This window comes from Engraulis encrasicolus, chromosome 7 (assembly GCF_034702125.1).
Source record: "Engraulis encrasicolus isolate BLACKSEA-1 chromosome 7, IST_EnEncr_1.0, whole genome shotgun sequence".
NCBI classification, from domain to species: domain Eukaryota; kingdom Metazoa; phylum Chordata; class Actinopteri; order Clupeiformes; family Engraulidae; genus Engraulis; species Engraulis encrasicolus.
This window is the reverse complement of record NC_085863.1, coordinates 16,696,994-16,701,993: the sequence shown is the minus strand read 5'-3', so window position 1 is coordinate 16,701,993 and position 5,000 is coordinate 16,696,994. Positions and strand designations below refer to the sequence as shown.

Below are 5,000 nucleotides of genomic sequence, written 5' to 3'. Positions count from 1 at the left end.
GCATCGGCTAAGTGTCATGTCATGTCATGTCATGTAACCATTACTATATTATTTATTTATATATTTATATGGTGGGTTTCATATAGGCACATATAGGGTCACCTAAGAAAAAAGAGGTATCGCACACCAATAAAGTCTTTCTTGAGGTGCTGGCCTCTTTTGCATACAAATATTAAAGAAAATGAAAAGAACGCTGCACACTCTGCTCCATGTTTTATTGGCAAAGTGACGTTTCGGCCGTCTGGCCTTCTTCAAACTTACAGTAATTTTGAAGAAGGCCAGACGGCCGAAACGTCACTTCACCAATAAAACATGGAGCAGAGTGTGCGGCGTTCTTTTCATTTTCTTTAACCTATAGTGTATAGGGTCACCGTCAGCATCCCATCCAGATCATGTTTCATACTGACTGCCAGGTTGACTGGGGACAAGAGCCAGCTGCTCTGTTATCTCCTTATTCCATGCATTTCCTAATAAGTAAAACATCCTATAATAATATCCAACGTAAAAAGTTGCGTGTAAGGACAAAAATTCATTCAATTTGGTTCAGCGTTAAGCACTCTCCAGTAAGTGTGACCCGAACCTGACCCGACCCGAGCTCTAGCTGGTGCTGATCCAGCCCAGCATATACTGTACTGTGTATACACCCTGGGTCTGTTCTGGTTCTGTGAGGGCCCTGACAGATCTAGGGCCAAGGCGTTATGGAGTCCAGATATCTAGGACATACACTACTTCTAATATATTTCCGTGACATCAACGGTAGGCTATGTGTGTGTGTACGTACGTACGTACGTCCAGAGTATCTGCTGATGAAAAATGGTAGTGCTTGAGCCTCCTAAGGCCCTTCTGAAAAGGAAAGGCTTTGCTGAAATGTAGACTTATTTTTATAACATCAGCCTTGCTGCTTCTGACACGCTTACAAAGCAGCCTCATAAGAGCTTATACAACAAGGTCATGACGAACAAGGTTAGCAGTTGACGCCTCAGTAGCAACACAAACACTTGAGTTGGTTATGCAGTCGGAACATCCTGGAGCACTGTGTTATAGATTTATTAGTTTTTTACGTCTCTCTTTCTTTTCTTCTGCGTGATCTGAATGTCTGTGTGTGTGAGAGAGTGTATGGATGTTCTGCAGATGAGCTGTGTGTGTGTGTGTGTGTGTGTGTGTGTGCGTGCGCGCGTGCGCGCGTGCATGTGTATGTTTGCCAGCTCGTGTTAGTGCAGGTTCAATATTGACCTTGTTGTTGTGTTTGTTGCTGCTGCACTTCGTGTGTGTGTGTGTGCGCGTGTGCTTATATGCGCGTGTGTGTGTGTGTTGCGGGAGGCGAGTAAGCTAATCCGCTGGCCCCAGCGCATGTCGTCGCCACCGTTGTCGTCGTGGGTGTGATTAGCGGCTGCATTTATCTGTGCTGAAGTCAGTCTGCCCTCTTTTTTTATGCAGGCAGGCACGCGGGCAGCCCCGGGGCAAGGCAGGAAGTCAGCCGGGTGAGCGCCCAGAGAGACCCAAGGCCAAGGAAGCGAATCGCCGAGCCCTGCAGAGCCAAGGCCAGACTGGACAAGCAGAAAGGGGGACGCCAAGGATACTAAACAGGTACTAGCATGGAGAATCCTTTTTATCCATCAATATGATTACGTTAGGGCTGTAACGATACACTCAACTCACGATTTGGTTCGTATCACAATTTTTGACCTACTGTTCGAACCCCACGATTTTGTTAAAAAAAAGTAAAAAAAAAAATAACAATGCTAATGACTGTAAGCTTGGAAGCGCCATCACACCATATCATGTGGTTGTTTTCTGGATTGAAAGGTAACAGGACTCTGAAAAGGCGTATCACGATACTGCCTTCTTGCATCACAATACAGTATCGTGGCTCTGCGTATCACGATTTCATGATTCGATACTTTATCATTACAGCCCTAGTTTGCACCATTGTGAATAATTGTAGGCCGGTGTGAGCATTGAAGAACTGTAATAATTCCGCAAGTGTGTACTGTTCATATTAAATAGGCGCCATGTTTTAATGAGTGCTAATGTGTGTTGCGTTAATATTTGTTAGGTCTAGTAAATGTAAATCAGCAGTCTAGTGCAGTGCATTAGTGTTGGCAAAAGTACAGAGAGCCATGAGACATAGGGAAGGATGCGTCTCTGTGATGAGTATCTACTGCACAACACTTGAAGAGCTCTTTTCCAAAATGAGAGATATCCATTTTATAAAATGTTGGGAGATTGACATTTTTGTATTGAGCTTTCCATTGAATTGCATGGCAAAATGCATTTTATAGATGTTTAAAAAGTATGTTCTGAAAACATTTGAATGGCAAGAATTCACACATAGATTATAGGACTTAACAGTCAATTCCAATATTAAAATGCAAAAAGTCAAAAATGGTGGATATAGCGTTTTGGAAAAGAGCTCTTCACTTAATTAATCAAGTACTCATTTTATCACTAACCTTTACAGTCGCAGACGTCTGGGTAGCGCTGTGTGTGTTTTCAGACTTTCGCCAGGGCATTCTGTGTTGAGAGGCGCTACGCCTTTGCAAATTAAGTTGTGGTCCTCACACCGCAGGGAAGTACTTTTGTCACGTGACTAGGTTTGCAAGTTTTCCCGCCGTGTCATGCGCGGAAATGCTCTGTTGTGCCCTGACCAAAACCATTCCTAACCCTAACCTGTCAGTAAAACTTCTACTGCGTTACTTTTGCCAAGAACAGCGAAACAAGCGAGGTAAATGACGAATTTGTTGCAAAATTGTGCTCAGGCCAAAACCATCCTTAAACCGTAACCTGTCACAGGGCATTGTAGAGCTTGAGTCAACATGTGAAGGCGTAGTGCACACACTTGAGAGCCGGTTCAGGCCTGTGTGTTATCTTTGTTACTTTTGCGATGCCATGTTGGTATTTTAATGTTCTGCATGTTGTGGTCAACCCTAGGTTAGTAGGGCTGGGCAATGTGGAAAAACAAACATATATCACAATATAGATTACTTTATATATTCGGTATATATATATACACACAATAATGATACATATCATGATATACCACAATTCATCCATTTGAACTGTTCCAAGGGAGGCAGCATTGTTTTGAGGACCTTGAGGTGTGCTGATGGCCAATATGACATGACATGGCATTGGGAGAGGCTCATCAGGTCCAGGGGGAGCACTTACCACAACGAAGGTCTGGAAACACAGAGGAGAGCAGGAGAGGAGGAGAAGGAGAGGGAGGACATCAAGCAAAAAGAAAGGCAGCCAGGATGGAAAGAAAGAGAGGAAGTCATTGAGAGAGAGAGAGAGTAGGAGGAAGAGAGAGAGAAGGGCAGTGAGAACGAAAGAGCAGGACGAAGAGAGAGAGAGAGAGGGAGAGAAAGAGAGGAGGGGGAGGATGGAGTCCTATTGAGCGATGCTGGTGGGTGTTGGCCTCCCACCAGTGCCCGCGGTGCCAGCTGGAAGGTTGGCACTCCGGGTTTTCGCTCCAAATGGGTACACATCATAATTTTATCCTTCTGGAGGTTAAGTGCACTTAGTTGATTCGATCCCCCTTTAATTTTGTCGCCCTATTTTCAATGGCAGCCCCACCCCCCACCAGTCCCCCTGCATTGCCCCCCTTCGCCTTTTCCCCCCTTTTCAGAGAGTCAGTGCCAGCTACAGTGTACCCAGCGTTGGGCGGCACGGCAGGGCTGGCGCTACTTCTGCTGCTGCTGTCGCTGCTGTGGAGCGCAGCGTGGAATCGTGGGTAATTGCCGATCATGGCCGTGACGGCTCAGCTTCAAACAGCACGTCTCAGTGGGCCATATAGAATGTAACCATGACGCCCGGGGGGGTTATTATGGGGTGCCATGGGAGGGAGAGAGCGAGAGAGCGAGAGAGCGCTCACCGTGTGAGTATAGAGATGGATGGTGTGAAACCCGCAACCTCCAACCCCCCACCACCCCCATCTAAACCTCCACCCTCCACCCCATCCAAACTTCCACTCCCACCCCCACATCCAACCCACTTCCAACCCTCCACCCCTACCCCATCCAAACCTCTACCCTCCACCCCATCCAAACCTCTACCCCCCCACCCCCCATCCAAACCTGCACTGCCCCCCATCCAAACTTCCACTCCCCCCCCATCCAAACTTCCAGCCCCCCCCCCACATCCAAACCACCTCCAACCCTCCACCCCTACCCCCATCCAAACCTCCACTCTCCCCCCACCCCCACCCCCATCCAAACCTCCACCCCCCCACCCCCATCCAAACCGCCACTCCCCCCCCATCCAAACCTCCACCACCCCACCCCCATCCAAACCTCCACCTCCAACCCCCATCCAAACCTCCACCCCCACCCCCAAATGTCTCCTCTGGCTGATATTTTTCAGAGTGGCATCAGCAGTGTCCTCATTGGCTGGCAAGCAGGTATTGGTTGCAAAAAATGATCCACCCCACGGAACATATTTAGGAAGTAGCAGCAGTCACGCAAGGTTATTTTGGTGCAGAACATATCGACTAATGTACAGACATCAGTACATCAGTACAGGCCAGAGCATTGCATTGCAGATAAGACAGAAGGGCACAGCAAAGGAGGATTGAGAGTTCTTGCTTATTTCTTTTGCAAACGGTCATACCTGGACAAAAATATACACGTTTTTTTGGCAACATTTCATCTGTTTTGCTGATTGCATTACAGTGTTTGATTTTGTTTGCTCTCGCAAACTCAACTTCATTGTGCTGTATCGGCGCTGTAACACAGCACTCTGACTGGAACACAAGCGTTTGTTTTCACAGCGAGCGAGCTGGCGCACTGTGCACAAATATTTAATGTACGTTTGCCCTACATGCTCTACATTAGTATTCAGATAGGAGACGGATATGACAGGCGACCGGTGATTATGAAGTTAAAAGTGTGTGTGTGTGTGTGTGTGTGTGTGTGTGTGTGTGTGTGTGTGTGTGTGTGTGTGTGTGTGTGTGTGTGTGTGTGTGTGTGTGTGTGTGTGTGTGTGTGTGTGTGTGTGTGTGT

General features: G+C 47.1%; 1 long non-coding RNA gene across 1 annotated transcript in view; it reads left to right on the top strand.

The window, feature by feature from the left end:
• LOC134452005 (uncharacterized) overlaps positions 1-5,000 on the top strand; it is a 57,342-nt gene that overhangs the window by 38,532 nt on the left and 13,810 nt on the right. The window contains exon 2 of the long non-coding RNA XR_010035329.1: positions 1,438-1,587. This is a non-coding gene — a long non-coding RNA (uncharacterized LOC134452005). The remainder of the gene's footprint in view (positions 1-1,437; positions 1,588-5,000) is intronic.